The 26,697-nt window shown below is 34.8% G+C and overlaps 1 pseudogene; it reads left to right on the top strand.

Moving 5' to 3' along the window:
* Positions 1–636: 636 nt before the first annotated feature.
* LOC138333669 (limbic system-associated membrane protein-like) overlaps positions 637–26,697 on the top strand; it is a 114,597-nt pseudogene continuing 88,536 nt past the window's right edge.

Here is a 26,697-nt window from a genome sequence, read left to right on the forward strand (position 1 = left end):
AATGGAAAACGGATAGAATCAATATAACACAGAATTTAGAGATTTGGCCTCTGTTTCTTGTTACCCATTATTGAATGAAGAACAACAGGTAAAAAACCAGGTATTGCATTTCAATTAACATCAAATCTGCAATTACATAATGGCATTCTGTTGTTTTTTCCCCTTTGGTATGCAAAGTCAAAGTGTATCGCAAAAGGCTAGAAATTATCTTCAATATTTGTTTACTAGGCACTTGACAGAAGGAAGGTAAATAAATTAAGTTGTTCCAGTTGTCCACTATACAACACAATTCTATTTGAAGATTCCGCATGTCCAAATCTACGAGATTAAGCAGTATCTAATTCTGCTTCCCCTGCAGTGTCACTGATATCCTTATATTTCACAGACAGGGACTTGTATGTTGTATGTACAACACATTGACATGGCAGGTACATCTAAATGTCATGGGTGCACTCAATCCAGATGGGAATGCCTTACTATAGTCGGCCTGTACTGTGTCAGACGTCTATACGACTGCCTAGCCAGACGCTGCTGGTGGTATTGGTATCCCTTTTACTGACTTCAGTCTAAAGTCAATACAACGCCCGCTCATGCCGAACTTACATATCCCACCGCCCGTCACCAGCGATTGGCTGTCGGCCTTCCAGAAAGTCCAAACCTTACAATGCTAACGTTTCACGAGGGCGGGCTACTCAAAGCGAATATGTAAATTGTTGGTGGAAAAGTTATCATCAATACCCGGTGGTCGCCACGCTCCTAATGAATAACGCTATACCGGTACTGTAGCGCATGACAGGTTATGTATGCTTCAGTCGACCTTTTCGGTGATATTTCCCTAACGGTGTGACTATATTACGTATATGTATATACCTATTCACAAAAAGTCATCTCTCTGTTTATCATCTCTTATGTAAATTTGCCGTGTGATACTGTTTGGTTTTGAAAACTTGTTTGTTTTATCATTTCCTCTCATCTGAATATCTGGCGACGCTGTGCGCGGTCTTTGCGCGTGTGTTACATGTAACATTCGACCTTTAAGGCTATAGTTCCATGGAATGTACGAGATCTTAGATTGCGTTTACGGATTACAAGTGGGAATAACTGCTCACCTCTTCAACAAGTTTCCATATTGAACGTGATACACAAGGAGAAAGTGTATAGTTTACCACACATAGATATCATCATCCCCACTATTCATTGTCCATATTCACCAGAGCTAAATAGTTGTTTTCAATAAATTTAAACTTTAACTGGAACGAATGGAGCATACATGTTGTCTACATCAAGAGTGATAATCTTCGTCATCAAGATGCTTGAAGTCGTGATCTTCCTTTTGGGATTTTTGTGTTCAGGTAAGTGTTTTTTTGTCAGATAGACGCTTGAATTTCACTTATCAACAAGGTGCTTTTAAGGCATGGGATTCAATTCTGAAATTGTTTTTAATACTGGTATACATGTCTGTTTCTATTCAGTGAAATCGATGAACAGAAAACCCGGTAGAAAAAGCACGTGTTTGTACCTCACAACCGAGGGTACATGTAGTACATTATAGACAGCTATATAGCCGTGTATGAAACACGCACTATTCACTAACGTTCGCCTTACCTGGTAATTAAAATTACTTTGAATGCAGTTTACACTCATGGTTTTTCGTGCTCGGAAAACGTACTACTGAATTGTAAGTGTTTCATTCCCTTGACAGTTAAATATTCACGTCCAAGTAAAAAAGCATATGCTTTTATGATAGGTTACATATCTAAATGTCTTTGTAAAATCGTATAAGTATTTTTGTTTACGAAGATAAATAGGCGCACAGATCATCCTTACTCACGCTGATTTAAATACAACATCAGCTACATATGTCGGGTCGCCACAAGATCCTCATATAAAAATACTAAGTGAATTGATTTGTTTCATAATATTTCAAATCGTTTAATTCTCTATATTCCTGATTGATTAAAATTATTGATTTAAAAGTGATGTTAAGCATCTTGAAGTGAAGCAACTGTGAAGATGCTTCTAACTACACGTTATCTGTGTCGGAGTGTGAATGATAGGAAACAAACTGGCATTATGTCTTCTCAAATAATCCTCCACTCATGTTTAGTTTTAGACTACAGTAACTCAGTATAAATACAACACATTAATCCCGCCTCTCCCACCGCTGGTACAGGTCACACTAGTGTAATAAGGTACTCAACCGACAAACATCGCAGTAGATGGGGACGGAAATTACGCAGAAAAAGTGGATACGGGATCTTTGTTGTTAAATATGTCATGCAATTAAAGTCCATCACATTTATTACTATTACATCCTAAAGATGTCGCACTATAAGGGGAAACAATTACATCTATTTTATTTTAAACAGTATTTTATCCCACTTTGACACCAAGTCATTCAATTTCATACACATAAAACTACTCAAAAACAAAGATAATTAGTTTTATACAGATCATTAGCTAAGAAGCGATGATTAGATAGGTATACGTTTCTAATGTTGCATCTTTGTCGCCAAATTGGAATGACATCTTCAATGTCAAAATGTACATCAGTAATTAGGAAATATTTCCTGGCAAAATACGGAAAAATATACAACAAAATTGTCCGTTGAATAAAACTTGAGGTCAAGCATTACTTATATTGAGTTACACTATGTCTACTATAACGATGTTTGATATGTGCAAGATACATAAATGGTATGAGATAATTCCGTGTTTACATCGGAATCACACGACCTAATGAATGGCTGTGACAGCTGGCTGTAGTACCACTATACTTTGAGAATATACATCCCCCCGCCGTAGATAACCCCTATAAACCACAGGTACGCGTGCCAATAGTGTTTATGACCCAGACCGTTAGAAACTTTGGCCACTGTCCCTTTGTAAAAGTAATTGAATTCTCACAATTGATAGAACTGAAGACCCGCATGATAGTATATCTCATTAGGACTGTACTCGAGCTTGGCTAATAACAGTCTTGACATTGTTATCGTGTCAACCGTGGACTTTAACTGCCAGAAGCTGGCAGCATTCATCAGTATATATCTCAATAGCTGAATCATTTAAACTTTCATTAACAAAGATCTGGATCGATTTAAATCTTTCCGTTCGTGTAGATAGTAAAATTTAATTTCAACAAAAATCAAAGGGGACAGTAAGAAGATTTTATAAAGGTATAAATTCATCGTTTGTAAATCTGAAATGAAATCAACTTTGTATGTAAAACGTTTATCTACTCAAGATAAACCATCGTTATTTCATTAAAACAAATCGAACAATGTACTAGGAGAGTGCTGATTATGTATCAATGTTTCAGTTATAACGATTGATGGTGGTAATTCCAGTGCAATTAAATACTCAACTGAAATTATTGAGTCTTCTTTCAGTGGTGGGTATTTGTACAGGAAACTCACATTCTTATCTAGAACTATCTCATGTTAATTAAAAAGCACTTTGTAAATTAACTCAATTAAAATCAGTATTGTTTTCATCTAATTGAAATCAATTGCACGAAATGAACTTTTCTTAAAGGGAAATCTCATCTTTATAATCTGTGAATGTCGTTTCCACAAATCCTTATCAAGAAATATCATTTCTGAGAAATGAATAACCATTAAATGGGATATTCTGATGCTTTCTCTTAAAATAAAATTCACTACAGAAAATTAAAATTTAAATATTGACGGGATGATTATTTAGACATGTAAATCACCTATATACCTCTTGGTCACAATTACAAATACCCGTTTTAGCATGACCTGATAATATCTTTGTTGTACAATGGATTAATCTATTACATACGTAGTGAAGAGTAAAAGTACGCATGTGAAAAATATTCCACACTAAAGTTAGACTTTTTTTAAACACAATTAATGATGGCGTTACTTAACAGTACAGTTACAGTGTATCAATCATTTAGTCAAATGAAAACATACTCAGTACTTCGAATTCCCAGAAAACAATAAAATTTCCTATTATCATTCATCCCAGTCAATAAATGAAGTAATTATATAGTTTTATATCAATTTCTGGTATACAATTAATGTAGATGTCAATTCGGTTTCTTTTTTTCAATTCTGAATATCCACTTAACATATAACTGGTATGAAAACAATGCGTATCCTCACATCAGTGTGAGCTGATGGGACAAAGTATAAAGATAGTAAGGTCACGTTTTATCTAACCTATCTTATATAAGTTCCGAAATAAACCAGGATACTGAGTGTTTAGGTACAATGTTTATTATTTACCACAGGCGGGTAGATAAGGTTATCTTCTATAGTGTTTGAATATCTTGTTTTATGAAATTAACTGCTGTTTTTAAGAAACAATTTGATATCACATGGTGCCATCACGCCATTAGCCGGCTAGAACCGGAATAAATGTAAACCGTGTGTTGAAAAATATGATAAAAATAAGGGATAACATTTCTAGTTGATGGGTATAAAATATTATATATTAAATTCTGCCACAAAACGTCTACAATAAATTCGTCCTGTATGCATTTATGTATTTTGACCGATTAATAGCTATTCTGAAATATGATGTATTATACGTCATGTTGAAGTGGGATAAACAAATCGCCGTAATGGAAATCGCTTTGTAGGATACAAAGATATGGGAATAAAAACACTTACCAATAGTTTTCCTGTTTTAATGGTTTGTATTAGCTGTCAATTATACAAATATCGTTATTTAGAGTATTTTTGGAAATGTTCCTAAACCGATTTTATTCCACTATATCAATGAGTTCCTGCAATACATTAGACAAAATATTATTGATATAGGAATCAAAGGAAAAGGTGTGAAAATAAAAAGAAGATACATATTAAAACAAAAACTAAAAAGAAAGCAATCTGTTCCTATAAATTATAGCAGATAAATAAATATGAACGATTTGTAGAATATCGGATTATGATGCGGCTGTATTAAAAAAAAAAAAAAACTTTGAGTTATTCTGATTGTCTCGCATATGGTTCGGTTCATGATTCACGGCTTATTACATCTTTTGCACTGCAGTATACCAGTTTTCGCTGATCCCATCATATGTTTACACGCAAACAACAATAATGTATTTACGTTTCCCTTCTAGCAAAAGTCAAATTAATCGAGACCTAAATTCAAATTATTTTCCCCTCCCCTCGATTTTCTTGACTTTTAAAAGAATACATTTTGCCATGAAAACCAATCGGCAAGCAAACGAGAACAAAACTGTTTGTTTGATAAATATGAACTAAAAACTGATAGATATTTGTTTATCTTTGAAGATTTTGTTTTCAAGGTATAGGGTAAATATGGAAAATTTAAAATGTTGTCAATGGTAGAAAAATACTGTTTTATGATTTCTCATATCAAAGTTTGTTTAATTACAGTGACGATCATTCATCCGGCAGTATATTGCGTGCATGTAGAACTAAATGGAATGTATTGTTTCTGAGAGTTATAGCATGCAGCTTCTCAGCTGGATGGCTTATAATATATATAATGTTGCATGTACTACATGACACAAAAAATAAAAAGCTTATAACGTTTGTTTCATCGTATATAGCAGTTTTTTTAATTACCATTGTTTTGTAATATGTAAATCAAATAGCAATAAATAAATAAATAAATAAATAAATAAATAAAAATAGAAAATAGATAAATTAATTAATAAATAAAAATCGAGTCATAGGCTGTTGTGTGAAACTGAGAATGAATAGTAAATTGACAATTACTATATGTGTAAACTGTCAAGGTTATAATGTCAAGATTAATTTTCAAACAAAAATCTATTTTTGTTACTCTCTTACATTTTGTAGAAATTGAGGAATAGTTTTCCATAAATATCACTAGTTACGGAGCATACTATCAAATATATATTTTATTTTTTTTGAGCGTGTGAAAAGCCCCTTTGATATTCTAATAGCGGAAATAAACATTATATAGGATGAAGTGATTTGACGCCGCTCGAGAGACGGAAACAAAATGATAGCATCCATGTTGTCCTTTTTGAACAAGAGCTTTTCTCTCGGGTATACTGTTACAACGTACCTAATGGAAGAGCCCATGGTTCAATGATCACAATTAAAATATAGGATTGTGACATGTCTGTAACATTTACAATTACGAGCAGACGATATTTTGTTTTGTCATATTGAGTAAATACCCTAGAACAAAATACCTGTCAATCAATTATGTCCCGGGGGATAATCTTGATGACAATATATTTGGTCAATATTTATTTTTATTTTGAGAACACTAATAAGGTTATGGTCGATGTTTTGTTATGATGAACTCAGAATGAAAATGATACAAATATACCGTGGTATAAACTATGTGATATTGAAATGAGAAATTTGGAAATAGGATTACAATTGGTGAATGTTTGCACATGCTCAAAATATAATTTGTTTCAATCTAATAACAAGAATTTTCTGGAAGATTAAAGTGACAAAGAAAGAAGAGAATTAGAAGGGATTGTTAAATACATTACGGGGTAATCATTTTTGGTTTAAAGTCATTAAGGCAAAAATGCAATATAATCTTATTCTAAAATGGTATTCGAATGACTTTTATTTTAAATTTATCGTTTTCTTAAATTTATTACAAAAATACGATATTTCTGTTGTAATTATGAACTGGAGTCTCTATAGTTAGTTGCAACGAGAGGAATTAATTCGTTATAAAGTAGCTTCGGTGAAATCCCTCTCCAACACTTAACTACAAGTGATAACCGAGCCTGTAGCAGATGAGATGTAACTAAATCTCGAATCTTTGCTGGAAATGATTTATACCAGCGGTTTGCAGACACCGTCTTCGACTCTGAAATTGTAAAGGTTTCACGTGTAATCTAAACTCGGAGGCGGAAACAATATTGTTTTATCCGAGCTTCTGACTACGGTTAATTAATGATGTGTAGGTTTTGTCTTTTTTTTGTTTTTTGTAATTTATTTGCATATGAAAAAAAAGTAAAACTAGATATAAGATCGACCTTCACAGATACAAATAAAATATATCTGTTCACTAAAGCCAGATTTACACAGAAAATATATAACTATGAACTTTAAAAGAATTGGTTTAAAAAAAACCCAGAGTTTTAAATGTTTTGGATCACAATGAAGTCTGCATACAATAGTATAAATCCTCCTAATATTAAACAGAGTGTGTTGAATAACGCGCTTAATCAAAGGGAAAGGAATATCAGTAACACTGAGATTTAAAACAACAACAACAATTTAATAGAAACGTGACATTGACCAGTTTCCGGTGTGGAGAAAACTATTTCACGGTTGTTTTAAGAGTAGAATGAATGTGATTCATACACGGTCAGCTTTCATCTGTCTATATGAAACGGTATATTCGAAACTAAGGCCAAAGAGCTGCGTGCTGTCTCGCAACCTGCGCGTAGCGATTCTCTCTCAGTGTGATAGCCATTTCCGGTTTACTCTAGCTTCTGTTTTCATTTCCGGTAGTAGCGCCATTATCGGCTCGACATATAATTAATTACTATTTTATTTTAGAAACACGAGAACACGACGCGAACAAAATAGACTCACGTCTGTCTGGATAGATGTATTGGTGTTTTACATAGCTAATACACACGTTTGATTTAACAGTGTTTTGTTTCACCTGATTTCTTATTTCCTTAAAAAATTATTGAATCGCATTTCTCTAAGTTAAGGTCGTATAGCTTTTACTATGGTCATTATTTTACACATACATTGTAAATCAATTTTAAACGTATATATGTTAAATACTATATTCATACAATTATGTAGTACTCGCATTACTCATCATCTATTTTTTTTTCACTTGAAACACTTTTTATTAGCTTTTTTTACCAGTAAACAAAGTCAAGACTCACCTTATATTCAAAACAGGCATTGTCGGCTGTTTTATAAAAACGTTCGGCAACTATTTATCGGACATGTTGTCAATTTCCTTATCAGAAATCAGAAGGCTTTACATAAGGAACTTCTCGTATTTAAATATTCCAATGTAATGTCTAAGTTGTTTTTAAATGTAAAATGTGCATTAAAAAGGCTGGTTCATTTTCGTGTTTTGTAGGAAAAGTCGTTTGCCTTTTTCGTCAAGAAAATCTTGCTTACTCAATACTTTGGTCACGGCTTCTTAACGGCCTAACACTCGTCAGGTATTTTAGGAAGACAATACACATAAGCTGCTAAATTTAATTACCCATTCTGCCTGTACATACGACTTTGAGCTTAGGAAATAAACCAAATTGGTTTAATGGTTAAAAGGTAATTTAACACACACATGCGGCCAAACCTGTTCTTCCATAAAAACAAAGCTTTTGGGATAATGGCACACAGAACAAAGGTTGAAATTTCTAAATGGCGAATTGAAATTGCATTTTTGACCACATTAATGAGAACGTTGTTTACATCTGGTCTTTTTGACATTAAAATGAGTTTTATTTTGATAATATCAATAATATAGTGGCACAAAATGATCCAGATGTGAACGCAGGAGATGCGCCATCCTTACTACCGCGCTGTTTATCTACGGGGACTTCTGGTCATTTAGGACCTACAGTACTCAAGTGAGGTTTCTGTCTCGTTCAGGACACTGTTTAATCACATAGCTTTTTTTGCGATTTTCCAAACAATAGTTATCATTTAATTGAAATTGTCATAAAGAAATTGTGACTACTATTGTTTATACAATTATTTATATATGGGGTTTTATAAAATTATCCATTTGGTGGCAAATTTGAATATGCGTTTTTTTTTTACTTTTTGTATATAGATGAAAATGTCTCTATTTTCCTTTAAAATTCCAACTCAAATCGTATGCATATCAAGGTCATTTTTGCTGTAAATACTTCAAGGTTCACTGTAATGAAACCATCACAGAATTGTAACCTATTGATTTTTCATATTATTATTTTCGTGCAGTTAAAATAGCGTGAATTTGCAGCAAAAACGATGAAAAATAACCGATGTTGTTACGAAAAAAACACACTTCTGTTAAGAGTTCAATCTGTCAAATTTATATAAAAAATCGGGAAGTAAGAAGGAGTAACATATTCTACTATAATGAGCAAATATAATTATATGACTGTGTGTTATTATTTTTTTACACACTGTAAATGAATTTGGCTTGTTACGAACATTTCCATTGGCTTAAAAAATACTTTATCAGCATAAAGGAAAAAATGGCGTCGCCGTTTGTGACGTTGCTTCTGATTGGCTGAGATTACGGCGTAATGATTTCATAGACAAAAGAGTGCTAAAGTGAATTTTGAGTATTGAAGAGATTATCTTTAGTAATTTGAATTATAAGGATTAATTATCGCGGTTTATTTAGAGTACACTCAGAATTTTGTATTATATCTCCATAACATAAAAAATCTATTGAAGTTAAACCTTAAGTACATTATTTTATTCTATTTTCAACTTTGGTATGAACTCCTACTTCCAAAAATCCATATTGAAAAACAGTTAATGATAGGAACAGTTTGACGTCACAGCAGAGAAGATCTTTATGACGCAAATAAGTTATGAACTATTTAAGCTATATGTATATGCAGCTCAAAACGACTAGCTAGTTCACAACTCATATACACAAACTACCTATATGAACAACTGAATTAAAACGGGTAGCTTATTAATTTAGCCAGTATACAACTTTCACAAAGACTTATATGAGTAACTCATCACGCACAACTCATTAATATATCTTGTGTATCAATCACTTGTATAAACTTATATGAGCTTAAAACGTACAAATGAGAGCTATACGTCTAATAGCGAGACAATCCTAATGGTCTCAGATTATATAAGATAATGTGAACACATTGTACTAGCGCGATAGGACTGAAGCCGACATCAGGCAATGATAATGACAAACACATTGTCATCGATTAAATATTTATTTAGCCCTCTATAAATAATACAATATTCTCTAACAGTCGTATCTGGTATCGTTTAATTCCTCCTAATGTCCATTTATAATTGACCAACTCATATTAGGTCGCCGTTTCAGGTTTGTTTAAATGTTACACTGCTATTCCCATGGGTATAGTGATGATTCCTAAGCATACACACCCGGGAAGGCGCGCAGTGTTAAGGCAGTCTAGAGCTAGCTTAATTACTGAAGCAAACTCATATCATATTGATACAAATAAAGTCTCGCCAGATAACAATTAAACTTCAAATTTATCGACAACAATCATAGCTAGGCAGGATGGTTTCAATCTGAGCACTAAATGGTTCTCGTTCTGCTGTAACTGTGATAAAACAAAAATAATTAAGAGTGTTTGTGAAATGTGGTGATATTGGCTTCGTTTACACTTTAAAGTTCAATTATACATTGAACTACCACATTTTCATCCTATTACTCTTTTCCTTTTAAATTCTTCATTTCATCTGTCTAATGACTATTTATCTGTCGTCCGTCTAATGATTTTTTGGGAAGAGTCACGGCTCCTTCTTTTAAAGTTTTTTTTTTTTTTTTTTTTTTTTTCAAATATGTACATACCTTACATCGACCGTTGGGGACATGAATATACAATTGTCATGTCCTTATATAAACAACCTGTCTATGAAGGCAAACTGTCGATAGTGACCATTTTTCTGTCAATTGCTGTAGATAGGTCTCGGTGTATATCACGTGATTAGTTATTTGTAATGGTAGAAAGCGAAAGTTTTTACATAAATATGGTCTTTTGTTTGTAATGCATTGACATTTAATTGATGGACTGTGTAGCAGTTTAAGGTTACATAAAGTAGGGTTTTAGCACATGTGACAGTTCGGTTATGTTCCATTTTACGAGACCCTGAATAGTATCCAGATGTTTTGAGTGTGTTTCGAAGGTTGTGTGTGAACATTTCAAGATAGAATGACGTCGATTGCTTTATCACACTAAGGTCAATAAGTTGTATTTCTAAGGTTGTAATGTGAAAATGGAATAAAAAACATATTTATTGTCAAATAAATGGATGATAACCCGAAGAGATAAGTATACAAAGTGTAAGAACATTAATAATATAGATAACCCTTATAGAAATTATGTAATCCCGGCGAAGCCGGGTTACCTAAATTTTACACGGGCTCCATTATGATTATACCCTCATAACCACAACACAATAAAAGTCTATGCCTTAAATATATTTGGGTTATACAAATCTATCCAAGTTATATAAATCTATTTTAGTTCTTACTGATTAGAAGTCAATCCGACGCACCTCGGTTTTAAGACCATCCCTCTATTTAGACCACTTTCATTCAGACCCGCAAGTGGTCTTTCTAGAGAGGTTTTATACAAACCAAATATATTATATAAACCAAAAAAGATTTATGTAAGCAAATTAAATGTATAAAACATATTTTTCACAGTAATTATATATATCTACATACAGGTTACACATAGCGTAATATAAGACTCTTTCATATGTGGATATGAAGGAAGGATATTCTACCCGAGGGTCACAAAAATTAGTAAAACCCAAGGCTTGCCGAGGGTTTTGCAACATTTTGTGATCCCGAGGGTAGAATATCCCTATCCTTCGTATCCACTGATTTTTCTTTCATACCTCGACGTTTAATTGCAATTTTACAACTATAACATCCCACAATTTTGAAATAAATTCGAAGAAATCCACGACTGAAAGTCAATTTTTCAAAATGAAAAATTCCGTGATTTTTTTTTAAAGAAAAATCCGTTGTTTGCATCTTTTATAGTAAGACCAGTCAAATTTGTGGGAAAAAAATGTTAAAATTTTAACGAGGAAATAGAGATTTTGTTGACGCCGTGACGTCACGAGGCTTTATTGCATGGGTAGCCATGCCATACAGCCTCATGCGGCATGAATGTATTGCCCTAGACCAGCCAGTATTACACCAATATGCGTAGGTATGAAAGAATAGATGCTATCATCATCTTATATCACCATTACATAGTGTCATGTTTTAAACGTGTATAATACGTATATACATGTATGTATGTTTCAGGCATTTTCTATATTTTTGTACATACCAAAAATAGATTTGTAGTTCCCAAATAGGTTTAGATAATCAAACATATTAATATAATTCAAATAGATGCACATTGTATATTACATAAACTGATGAGTTTCGATGAGAATAAATATCCCAATATTACAATTGCAACAAGTGATTCATTATGCATTGATTTGGAAATTGGCAATACATTAACAAAAATGTCATATGTATGAAAATATATTTACATGTACATGTAAGTATCCATATCAAAATAAAAGGTATTTAGATATTACGAAATCAGATGTATGTTTTTATCGTACAAAAAGATATTGGTAAATGGGAGTAAATTTTCTTCCTTGTGAGCTATGATATTGACAGTCGTATCTACAAAGCGTTAGATTGGCAGCAGTATATACAAAGCGTTAGATTGGCAGCAGTATCTACAAAGCGTTAGATTGGTAGCTGTATCTACAAAGCGTTAGATTGGCAGCAGTATCTGCAAAGCTTTAGATTGGCAGCAGTATCTACAAAGCGTTAGATTGACAGCTGTATCTACAAAGCGTTAGATTGGCAGCAGTATCTACAAAGCGTTAGATTGGCAGCAGTATCTACAAAGCGTTAGATTGACAGTTGTATCTACAAAGCGTTAGATTGACAGCTGTATCTACTAAGCGTTAGATTGGCAGCAGTATCTACAAAGCGTTAGATTGACAGCTGTATCTACAAAGCGTTAGATTGACAGCTGTATCTACTAAGTGTTAGATTGACAGCTGTATCTACAAAGCGTTAGATTGGCAGCAGTATCTACAAAGCGTTAGATTGGCAGCTGTATCTACAAAGTGTTAGATTGACAGTCGTTTTTATTTAGCGTTAGATTGACAGATGTATCTACTATGCGTTAGATTGACAGTTGTATCTACTATGCGTTAGATTGACAGATGTATCTACTATGCGTTAGATTGACAGTTGTATCTACTATGCGTTAGATTGACAGTTGTATCTACTAAGCGCTCGATTTACAGTTGTATCTACTAAGCATTATATCGACAACTCTATCTACTAAGCGTTAGATTGACAGCGGTATCTACTAAGCGTTAGATTGACAGCAGTATCTACTAAGCGTTAGATTGACAGCTGTATCTACTAAGCGCTCGATTGACAGTTGTATCTACTAAGCGCTCGATTGACAGCAGTATCTACTAAGCGTTAGATTCACAGACGTATCTATTAAGCGTTAGATTGACAGCTGTATCTACTCTGCGTTAGATTGACAGTCGTATTTACTAAGTGTTAGATTGACAGCTGTATCTACTATGCGTTAGATTGACATTTGTATCTACTAAGCGTTATATTGACAACTCTATCTACTAAGCGTTAGATTGACAGCGGTATCTACTAAGCGTTAGATTGTCAGTCGTAAATACTAAGCGCTCGATTGACAGCAGTATCTACTAAGCGTTAGATTGACAGCTGTATCTACTAAGCGCTCGATTGACAGTTGTATCTACTAAGCGCTCGATTGACAGCAGTATCTACTAAGCGTTAGATTCACAGACGTATCTATTAAGCGTTATATTGACAGCTGTATCTACTATGCGTTAGATTGACATTTGTATCTACTAAGCGTAATATTGACAACTCTATCTACTAAGCGTTAGATTGACAGCGGTATCTACTAAGCGTTAGATTGTTAGTCGTATATACTAAACGTTAGATTAACAACCGTATCTATTAAGCGTTAGATTGACAGCTTTATATACTAAGCGTTAGATTGTAAGTCTTTAAAAAACTAAGCGTTAGATTAACAGCCCTATATATTTAGCGTTAGATTGACATTTGTATCTATTATGCGTTCGATTGACAGTTGTATCTACTAAGCGTTAGATTCACAGACGTATCTATTAAGCGTTTGATTGACAGATGTATCTACTAAGCGTTCGATTGACAGTTGTATCTACTAAGCGTTAGATCCACAGACGTATCTATTAAGCGTTAGATTGACAGATGTATCTATTATGCGTTAGATTGACAGTTGTATTTACTAAGCGTTATAAGATTCACAGACGTTTCTATTAAGATTCGGGGTCAAGTTAGAAAATGTTCCGTCTGATGTGGAACAAATTCACGTGATCGTATTGGGGGATAAATTATTTCGTATTTACGGATAAAGCACAAGTTTATTCGGCAGTAGCTATGGGTCAGTATGTGGGACAGTTGCAGGATAAAACACTATATTGTCTGGGCTTTGGGCAGATTTGCTATAATAGACCAATTAATACTCATCCTTTATTTCATTTAACTTTCCTGTGACAGTACTGTCAGCAAACTGTTGGGAATACCAAATGTGTGGTATACCTTTATAAGAGGATTGTGTTTTAAACGGTTGACTTATTCAATCTAAATTACTACTAAACTAGTCTATCCCATGAACATCAAAGCATTAAACTGTCTGCACGTCCTCCGTGATTAGATAGCACCAAAGCTTTGCTGAGCCGGATTTGAACAATTTACATATAATTGTAATTTGTCTAGATTTAACTTTTATAGGCAACTTACCGAAAGTAGTGGGAATACTGTTCCCAAGGGGAAGAAAATCACATGCATTACTATCAACTGTTATGTATATCAGTAATGCGTGCTATAGCATTCTTTGTCTTTTACTGCGATATGTTTGGTGGTTTTTGTAACATTTAGTTATTATAATAAGTATATATGATATCCTTTGTGATTCATTAATTACGTTTTTATTTATCAATTAATAAAATATATCAGCTGTTAATTAAAAGCCGTAAAATATACAGTATCGGAATTAGTCCCTTTAGGAATAAACTTTAAACAGAATTTTGACGCACGAATGGAAAAATATACTTCATGTTTCAACCTAGACCGGTATTTTATATCGACATTAAAACTTGCAAGACTGCAAACACATCTCTCCATGGTGAGATTTTTTTTCCTTATTTGCCTTGTATGTATACAAGCTAAGCTGATGGAATTTTACATTCACATACACGACACCGTGTAGGCCATAACAAAATGCTGCCCCGAAGGACAGATAATATTGTGGTTATGTATACCATCAAACATCATTATTTATTCTTAAGATGCTTTGTCTATTATTAGTCTTAAATCCCTTATGAGGCGTCTTCTCTGTTTCCTCTGTATTCCAGCAATTTACGAGTCCTCAGGGCAATAGCAGTAGGATTAATCCAGCAACATGCATCACCGGAAGTCTTACACCAGACACGTGACCATTTCAATTTCTCTAAGGATAATAAGTCATATTTATGTGACCCCTTTGACCAGGCATTCTCTTTGTGGGTTGGAGACGGGTCAAGATATGGCCATTTCCTCATCAATTTAATCCACGTTTATGATGAGCATTATTGAAATTAACGATGAATGGATGCTGCAAGTATTAAATGAATGGTCATTTTATGGTATTGTTATCGGCCAAACGCTAACCCTTACCAGCTCTGGTAATACAGGCAGGGTGTTTATGACACGTAGAGATATCAGATCGCAGTCAGATCTAGACAATACTAGAAATAGATAATTGCAATATGTCAATTTATTCTGAAGACATATTAAAGCAGAAATACAAATATCTTTGTCCTGTGCAATTTATTCTGTTGCAATATCAGCTGGAATCATTAAATGTTTCGAGTACTTTTATTGCCGTGGTTCGAGTTACTTTTACATTCAGTTTAACATGCATATCATGTCTATAAAACTTAATGAGTCTCATATCGAATTAGGAAGCAATTTTAGGTTTTATATCAAAACGTGTATCATTGTTCATTAATAAGAACATTTAAGTTTAATCAAGTCTCTATGGAAGTAACTTGCCAAAACGGATCCAAAGGGAGCATCGCTTCAAATTTGATTCGTAAATATTAAAAAAAATATAATTTATCCATGTAGCCGAAACTTTAGAAGATTCTTTCTAGTAAATACAATTTTAGCATAAAAGAACTTCTATTGTGGCTTCGAAAACAGAAGAACTCTAGCACAAAAAATATCCCATAGCAAATATGTCGCCATGCTAGAATGTCTGTTAATTCTGTAGTCATGGTAGAATGACTGATAATTCTGTGGCCATGGTAGAAGGACTGTTAATTCTGTCCATGCAGAATGGCTGTTAATTCTGTCGCCATTGTAGAATGGCTGATTCTGAATGGCATGATAATTCTGTCGCCACTGTAGAATGGTTGCTATTCTGTCGCCATTGTAAAATGGCTGATAATTCTGTCGCCATTGTGTGATGTAGAATGGTTCGCATGTAGAATGCTGAAATTCTGTGTATCTGACATGGTGCTAGAATCGGTTGTGTGCTATTCATGGCTGTAAATGTGTTCACTGGTATGCTGATTCTGTGCCATGTGTAGAATGGTTGCTGATTCTGTGCATGGTGTAGAATGGTTGCTGATTCTGTGGCCATGGTGTAGAATAGAATGGGTTAGAATGGTTGCTATTTGCCATGGTGTAGAAGGTTGCTGATTCTGTGGCCATGGTTGAATGTTGCTGATTCTGTGCCATGGTGTAGAATGGTTGCTGATTCTGTGGACCATGGTGTAGAATGGTTGCTGATTCTGTGGCCATGGTGTAGAATGGTTGCTGATTCTGTCGCCATGGTGTAGAATGGTTGCTGATTCTGTCGCCATGGTGAAGAAATGACTGATAATTCTGTCGCCATGGTGTAGAATGGTTGCTGATTCTGTGGCCATGGTGTAGAATGGTTGCTGATTCTGTGGCCATGGTGTAGAATGGTTGCTGATTCTGTGGCCATGGTGTAGAATGGTTGCTGATTCTGTGGCCATGGTGTAGAATGGTTGCTGATTCTGTGGCCATGGTGTAGAATGGTTGCTGATTCTGTGCCATGGTGTAGAATGGTTGCTGATTCTGTGCATGGTGTAGAATGGTTGCTGATTCTGTGCCATGGTGTAGAATGGTTGCTGATTCTGTGCCATGGTGTAGAATGGTTGCTGATTCTGTGACCATGGTGTAGAATGGTTGCTGATTCTGTGCCATGGTGTAGAATGGTTGCTGATTCTGTGCCATGGTGTAGAATGGTTGCTGATTCTGTGACCATGGTGTAGAATGGTTGCTGATTCTGTGCCATGGTGTAGAATGGTTGCTGATTCTGTGACCATGGTGTAGAATGGTTGCTGATTCTGTGGATGGTGTAAATGGTTGCTGATTCTTGACCATGGTGTAGAATGTTGCTGATTCTGTGACCATGGTGTAGAATGGTTGCTGATTCTGTGACCATGGTGTAGATGGATGGTTCTGTGCTAGATGTTCTGTGCCATTGTAGAATTGTGATGATCTGTGGCCATGGTGTAGAATGGTTGCTGATTCTGTGGCCATGGTGTAGAATGGTTGCTGATTCTGTTGCATGGTGTAGAATGGTTGCTGTCCATGGTGTAGAATGGTTGCTGATTCTGTGACCATGGTGTAGAATGGTTGCTGATTCTGTGGCCATGGTGTAGAATGGTTGCTGATTCTGTGGCCATGGTGTAGAATGGTTGCTGATTCTGTGGCCATGGTGTAGAATGGTTGCTGATTCTGTGCCATGGTGTAGAATGGTTGCTGATTCTGTGGCCATGGTGTAGAATGGTTGCTGATTCTGTGCCATGGTGTAGAATGGTTGCTGATTCTGTGGCCATGGTGTAGAATGGTTGCTGATTCTGTGGCCATGGTGTAGAATGGTTGCTGATTCTGTGGCCATGGTGTAGAATGGTTGCTGATTCTGATTCTGTGACCATGGTGTAGAATGGTTGCTGATTCTGTGGCCATGGTGTAGAATGGTTGCTGATTCTGTGGCCATGTGTAGAATGGTTGCTGATTCTGGCCATGTGTGTAGAATGGTTGCTGATTTAGTGTGGCCATGGTGTAGAATGGTTGCTGATTCTGTGCCATGGTGTAGAATGTTGCTGATTCTGTGACCATGGTGTAGAATGGTTGCTGATTCTGTGGCCATGGTGTAGAATGGTTGCTGATTCTGTGACCATGGTGTAGAATGGTTGCTGATTCTGTCGCCATGGTGTAGAATGGTTGCTGATTCTGTCGCCATGGTGTAGAATGGTTGCTGATTCTGTGGCCATGGTGAAGAAAGGTTGCTGATCGCTTATATTTAATTTGCTGATATTGTGCCTAGACCGGAGGACTGAAAACGTGTCAGTTGAGCCACAGACATTAAAGTTGACGGTGTTTAAAGGTCAGATGGTAGTCGGTAGTAATTTTCGACGTGAGCGAACCAAAAACTGACTAGCAATAACAAATGAACTGAAACCTTCATGTTGTATGCACTTTACATATCGCCTTAATGTTTCGTTTATTGATACTAATCTATATCAATTGCGTTATGAAGCGATTTTTATACAGCACACGTACCTTTGTAGCGGAAACATGAACTGTATTAGTTTTATGCACAACGTAAAACCTATACATGTATGTGTTCATGTCATTTTGATAATGTAGAGTAATGCATATATCTCCCCTTCTGCCCCTAGATAAACATATTTTATCTGTAAATATTGCCTTATTGTTACGGAGGTGCAATCATTTGCAATGTTTGTCTCTTGTCCGGGAACAATAAACAAACTGTATTTTGAATATATAGCATAACATTAAGCGGTCGGTCGTTCTGTTAAAAAAAAATGCTTGTACCATACCACGACATTATTATATATAAACATCTAAAAATACTTCTCGAAATTACTTGCGATCGTGTTATGTTGATTTTAGTTAGCTACATTTGTAGGTAGATTCACGTGAATTTTAACAATAATCGATCATTTTTAGCTAGTTTAGTAAATTGGTTTTTGGATTACGAGTTTAAGTTGTGCCTTGTCTAGACTCAATGTGTTAGTAATACCCACCAAGAAAACACGTGCTTCTATCGACGTCACACACAGATAGCTCCAACTGCTTCCACAAAACATACATGCCAAAAAGGATGGCTTCCAACAAAATTGGTTACCGAGCCAATTAGGCTTGATATATAATTCCGGATGTTAAATTTTATTGCAATGAATTTGTTTTGAACAAAAACATAGGGGATGTCTGTAAATGAACATCAGACGATGAAATTGATTACGCTTCTTCGGAACGCCAAAGAGTACAATGTTATTTTATTAGCTGTCACCGATATTGTTACCATTACATGTCCAATGCCACTGTAAACATGGCGTTTTCACAGAGAGAAAGAAAAAAGATATATCGTTTACAAAATATCCATGGAATACACACAATAATTGAAATAAAATTACAATTAGTTTAAGTTGGTGATATTTAATTACGTCACAGAACCAGGCCTATTGTATGCCAGATGACATCAACAATTCTATCTATCTTAACCTGCATAAACAATAGGTATTGAATATCAATTAGATCCCGTGTACCTGAAGTCACTGCCGATCATTACAGTTATTAATTGTTATTGTCTGTATGTAGACGTGATATAGGCCTCTATATCGAATCGTTTCTATTCTAAACTGATTTGCTCAGAGTACAAGATGCTTTATGTTTTAGTCAAACTGTTTTAGCTACTTTCTACACCATAAGATGTCGTGTAATTGCCAGAACAGCTATGCCCCCTGGCGGGAAATTAATGACAGGCAGACAACTCCAGCTGCCTTTTGTAGTAGACTCGATGTACGGTGTAACCAGTTATGGATTTCTTACTAAAAATACCTATATTTTACCATCCCAAGGACGTAGTCAATATTAGATTATTCCCCTTTATTAAGTATAAATGAACCACCCTACTATAAAATATATCTATACTAAAATCTTAGGTGGGTATACCTAGTGGTATTATTTGCCACCTTGTAGGTACAAGTCGGGCGTATTTCTGTTATAACTACTTCACGAAACAGTAACGCCTCGCTTAGGAGTAGCAGGAATCGAATTATGGTTACAAATGACGAAGGGAATATTTATCATATGTGACGTTAATTTGCTTGGACGTGTAAACCTCGTGAAGGCTTGGCAGGGGCAGATAATTCTCCCCGGTATATGAGCGCGGAAGGTCGAAGTGGAGGAACTGTTGTTTGGTTTCTACACGAAGCGTATTGATATCTGAGAGTGCCAAGCAGAGTCAGCTTCATTTATGCCTTTTACAATTCTACAGCATCGAAGAATCACAATTGGAACTTATTATGTAAACTCTTTATGTATGATTGTACATTGTTACGGTATGCTATGTATCCTATTAAGTTGTGGTCTTATTTTTGGAGACCCATGTTCATCTGGACCGAGCTTAAAGTCTTACACATAACGAAGCGAATTGACAATTTAGCATATGTGAATAGTGGTAATCTTTATTGATTGCGTCCGTTTAATTTCATATCAGAAGTAGGTATTAGCTATAACAGCAAACAAATTGATTAATTATTTAAGGTCAAAATAGATAAAGAATAATTTTCCTGACTTAGGTCTTAAAGAAAAAAACCCATTTAAATGTAAAAGATATATTTAATTGGATTTAATTTGTCATCAGATGAAAAAAAAAAACATTATTCTTTTTTCAAATCAATAATAGTAAATAAAATATGTACTTTATGCATATACACGATTATAAGCAGCAACAACCATATTGAATGAATAAGGGAGACATTGTATTTATCAAATCAACAGCGAATAATCCAATATAATACATGACAAAACTTATGAGAAACACATATAAAACAATATTTGTTTCAAGAATTGATAACCCATAAAAAAGCCAATGTGGGGTTTACAAATTAAAAAACGCCTATAACTTCATAAAATGGTTTTAGAAGCACATTAGAGATAGACTCTTTACAAAAATTGCTACCACGTATCTGCGACAACAACGACTCCGTGTTATAAAGTGTGCATAAATCGTTTGTATTTGATTGGAATTCATTGTTTGACAAAAAGAAGAACAGGTTTGCAGATCCCCACAGGAATTTGACATTGAACGCCGGAAGTACTAGATCCATTGCCAGATTCGCGGTTCTCAACAAGTCGGTTTGTATTATTCTCAATTACACGGTTCAAGCAAGTCGTGCGTAGGATAATTAGCGGAAATGGTGATTGATGATGGGTCAATTTGTCCAAACAGTGGTTGTGATTTTCTGTGAATTCACTAGGAATGTGACTGGAGGAACCTGTCTTTACTTGTACATGTGATATTGAATTGTTTAACATTATGCACAAATAATATTTTGTTTTATAAAGGCCCACGACCTTTCCGAAACGGCTTTTGATTTATAAAATGGGAATGTATATCAAAATGGACATTTTTGTAGAGTCGCAAAAGTGAATTGCTTAACGTTATTACTATGCATATCATCACCTTCTGAACAATTTTACTAAAATAAATGTTATGTTTTGATAACGCGGGTCGTCTTATGTTTCCCACCGTCGTCCAAACGTTAGATGAGTATCACAGCACCAGACGACATATCAGCGAAATGAAATTTCATTGTTTCCATTGATTACGGCAGGTATTTGTTTGGTTTTGTAACCTCATCTTAGGCAATCGATACAATGATTGCATATATTATCTAATGTTTTTAGTCGTTTTAAGAAACTTTCAGTTTGTTTTTGTTTCGGAAATGTAGTGGACCTTTAAACATTGACTAGTCATGACCCTACAAGCTGAAAATACGAGTTTCGAATATTTCATTCTGTATTGTTGCTTTCATTGGAACACAGGTGCGGAGGTAAGCCCGATGTTTCCCCCAGTGTATTTGACTTCAGAAATACAATACAAACTATCCCCTCCTGATCCATCAGGAATGCCTTCCATATTGATAGGTGATACGTCTCAATTAAGTGACAGTTTACCTAAAAAAACTTCAACAAATCACAGTGGAAAGTCAGAAGCTACACAACGCAATGTAATCTCGCTAAGTTGGTCAAAGTTGACCTTGACTTTTGAAACTCTTTTTTTTTCTGCGAATTGGGTAAGGAAATGTATATGATTACCTTTTGTGATGACCTGTCGAACGTGGTGGTCTCACAGAATGGTGTGTTATTGTCAGAGTCAACATCAGGTAGCAAACTGATGTTAATGACTACTGTTATAGTATGCAGGTGCTGTAATAGCATAACATATAGCAGATCAAGTAGAATACATTCTGGTGCATTGTACAATTAAAGTGAAAACATGTTATCTTGCAATGTGTTTACATTTGCTACAAATTGATTTATTTTATACACATTGTAAAAGTGACCGTTACATGGAGTTATCAATTTAAGTTCATCGGTAAAATGTTTATAAACCACTGAAAATCAAAAATAATATTTGCTATAATTTTTCTTCTACATCTACAGATAACTAAAACTTAAAAATAGAAAGTTCGAATTATCAGCATAGTTACAGCACGCCTGTCTTCAAATACAAAACGTTTAGATGTGCGTACATTGAACAAGAATGACACGGAAAGTCACTGAGCTGAAAACGCGTCTTATCAACACAGATATTGAAGTTAGAAAGGTTATAAAGTTTCTGTTTATCAGTAATTTACTACAGAGCAGTAAATGTATTTATATTATCACGCTTATGATAGGCCGTCCATTGTTGATAATGTTAATCCATGCATACCCGCTGTTTATTGAATTCGACATTATGTAGCTATCTCTCCTATCTGACAAAACAACTTCCCCTGTTATTCTAAGTAGTTAATGCCAGTGACATATAGGGAAATTTGTACGGAATCCGTCTGTTATTGAACCGAGAAGAACAAAAAATCCCATTTATATTTTTATGTCTTCGTCTTAGGAACTGACAATAGCTGTCAGCCAAGGTAGAGAAGATATGGCCAGTATGACACAGGACCATAGCTCTTACACACCAGAAACATGACAGAAAGACATGCTGACCGTGGTCAGCTCGGTGACTCATTCTGGTCTAAAGAGTCTTTCTATTAAGATCTTAGTACTATGTTGCTGACGTTTGAAGGGAGGTCAACTTGAGAGAAATAATTTGCATATGGAATTATTAATGAATCTAATAGTATATTATTTATAATAACACTGATTCATAAAGATATTTAATGTTATAATGATTTGAAAGAAAGGGAATTCCATGAGACTATACCCGAGTTTTATTTTGAACATTTATTTTTGTGGGCCTAATTGAGAACAAATTAAAGCATATCAAATAATATTCACAGATTAAAAGAAAGGTTTCCATGGATTCCAACTCTAGTATCCAGGTGTCTGTAAATCATTAAAAAAATATTTATCTTTAAAACGAAAGTATTTTTTTCGTTTGTATTACCAGCTTCAATGTTTCGAAGACGTAATTTAGATAGGATTTATTTTAAATAGTAGCACAGCGTTATCATATTTGATATTATGGTTTCTTAAAATAAGATACTCTGAATAAGCTCAAAAACAAATTCAATTTCACTCGCGTATACTGAAATTTGTTAAAATGTACTGATCGTCCTATGATGAACCTCTCAAGATTTTATTTATTTCATATTTACCATTTTAAGATTAGATTTCTAAGAGGATGGTAGGTAAAGAAATTAATCTCGAGTTTTCAAACCTCAATTTTAATGTGCATAATAAAACTGGCTTGAAGGTTAAACTTTTGAAATAAATGATACTGCAAAATAAGGTCTTATTTTTGGTTTAAACGTTGTTTGATGTGTTGGCCTTTTCTGGAATTGCAGCAGTAATATGTTTAAATGATAAAATTAGCCCAATTTCCTTGACATCCCTAGTGATTAAGCTGCAACAATCCCGAAGTTATTTGTATACCATAAAAGGATGGCGATAATACTGTATTCTAATACTTTACAGATAAACGATATTAATTTAATTTCTTCGTGCTCATAACAATGATTCATAATGTCATTTTGGCAATATTCAACATAGTAAATCATATTTGAAAGCCCATGATCGTAAATAAAACAAAGGTCAATTGTTTATCTTTCAGTTACAGATTTTGTTTAGTCACCCGCACGGCCGCTGCCGGATAATAAAAAAACAAGATGACTGAGAGTTTGTTTAAATAAAAGATGTTATCATTGTGAAGCTCTGAATAAATGTTAGTATAATTTAATGATTGGATATTCAAATCCAGAAGAAAAAAACCCAGCAAATATATTTTTGTATCTAAACTGCATTTCTAACTAAACGTCATTTATTACGAGTTATTCACCATATTACAATGTATTGCATGGAGAAATGTATTAAACCATCTGTGAATGGCATCATGTCTATCCTTATGAAGAAGCACAATTTGGAAGCTGTCAAAACTATATTTCAACATTGAGGTGAAAATATAACGGCATTATTACAATGATTACGTCGGGTCGAAAACTCCAGGAAATGACCATGTCTCTGTAGTACACACGAACCTGATTTTATAAATTACAGCAGCATAGCTAAAGCGATCACATGCTGGGATTGATTATTTTTAATTGCATATTAAATTACAGCATGATTAGCCCAGATATTTACAACACATTGTCATTAGCCAACTTCAACCGAGCATCAATACCTGTACGACAGCGATACGGACACTCGAGTCTGTTTCACCTGGCCGATAACTCCCTGATGACGTCGTAACAGTCCCGTGGTACTGACGATATTAATTTGCTTGTTTGTTCCGCAGTATAAAATGTGATTCATGGAAGTATAACATTGTATAATACATTGTATGAAGGAAGATGTCAGCAAATAGCACATACTTTATAAACGCTTTAATGCCCAAATATGAATTCATATTTTTATAATCCATTTCATAATCAAATCGGCACAGAAAAGGCTGCAAAATAGCAAAAGATGTACAATAATGTACGTAATTTACATCGACATTAATTAAGGATTAACTTCAATAGATTTTTTCCGCGGATCAAATTATCGCAACCGTTTCAATACCTTGCGATATAGCAAAAATTACATGATACATGATATATAAATGGAAATCATATCAATCTGAAGAGAGCAGACATCAATCGTTTACTGAGATAAATTATATCATGATATCGAAAGATGTTATATACCTTCTGAAATGTCTATTTTCTATTAACCAGCATCATAAACTTGTAACATTCCTTTATCCCGCACCGTCCAATCCATGACTCTATAGACAATGTGCTAATGGAAGTAGCCACCCAATCAAACCCCAATATTACACATTTATTTGTAAATCTACTTATCTCCATACATAGGTACACTATGGCACGTTCTTTATGGGTCTATACCATCCCTTCGTTTGTCATTAACAGTAAAAAAGACCCGTGTAAAACAAAACAGATAGTTGTTTTATTGAAACATCTTTTTATCTCGCATTTAGAGTTAAACAATATCGTTCAGCTGTCTTATGATTTCAGACATTTGTTCGGGATATTTATAACAAGGCGAGACGAATTTCGATTTATTATGAGAATTTTGTTGTTAATCAAATCCTCCAGTCCCTTTTAAGGTTCCCTAGACACAAGAACGGTTCACGAACCTCGGCGCTGATCATATCATGCGATGGAACAACAATACTATTACCCTGGGTCAGGCCAGTCGTCATCTTGATGGGAATCTTGTAAAAATTCAGGTTATGACTACGCAGGGGACATTTATCGGACATGTCTTACTGAACAATTATTTCCATCGCTGTGTTTACACTTTAATTTAATCTGATATCTGTATGGAATTCAAATTATATATGATGTTTTATACAGAAAAAAATATGTTCTGTTTAGAGTTTCCCCGAGGCGAGCCTCTATGCTGTGCGCGCACAGTGTAAACCGGAAGTCTCGCGGGAGTTAGTAGACAATCGGCAATAATTAGTTGATAAATAATGCACGAATTGTTACCCCCGAAATCATCGTGTGATGCAAAATGGTAGCTTGTTCTCCCAGGAAATGGTATAATCATGGACGCTCCTTGCGGGATGTCGCCGGGATGCTGCTCCAAGATGGCTTAATCTGTCCCGAGATCACAACAGATCGCACTGTTTTCGAGGCTTATCTCCAGTCCAGTTGGACCTCATATTTGAACCTGTTTGAGGAATCGATGAAATTCGTCGCTATCTTGTCTTCATGAGGCTTATGTTTGTCTCAGACATGGCATCATGTACTTCTTAAAGAAAGGGTTTATGAAATAATTTAATTTTGGTTAAACACCGCACGATTTCAACGACAACTATGCTTGTTATAGCGCCTTTTCAACAATAAACAGATGTTTACACTGCCGTAAGAGCTACACTTGTACATGGGGATCCCCGGGCCCACTGCTGCGAGAACAGATAAATGATATCATCAATGTATTGCTGGTGTTATCGAATTGTGCTGCAATAAATTTCGCTGTATTATTGTATCACCAACTAGCAATACGAAGTCGACATAAAGTTAGAAACAACAGAAAACAGTGATGGATCTCATATCAAACGGCTCGTGAGCTTATAAACGTGACATTTACATAAATTACCAGGGATAAATATGACACTAGTAATGAACAAGCCAATTATCACGTACTTGTAACATCGTTTAACTATAGCTAGCTTTAAAACTCATTAAAGTGACAAATGCTAGATAGATATACCAAATATTCCACATAAATATGATATAAATGTGTTATCTTTGTAAGCGTAAACGTGCACGATTCAATCAGCGATTTTTTTCTAATTGTTTTCCTAGACAACCAGGCATCTTAATTCATCAGATCTTCATCAGGTCACGTGAGCTGATCAATTGCAGCATCTGTATTGGCATATGACCTTTTCTTGTTTAACGTACGAGAGCGCCTGATACGTTA

Source organism: Argopecten irradians, chromosome 10 (assembly GCF_041381155.1).
Source record: "Argopecten irradians isolate NY chromosome 10, Ai_NY, whole genome shotgun sequence".
Taxonomy (NCBI): Eukaryota; Metazoa; Mollusca; class Bivalvia; order Pectinida; family Pectinidae; genus Argopecten; species Argopecten irradians.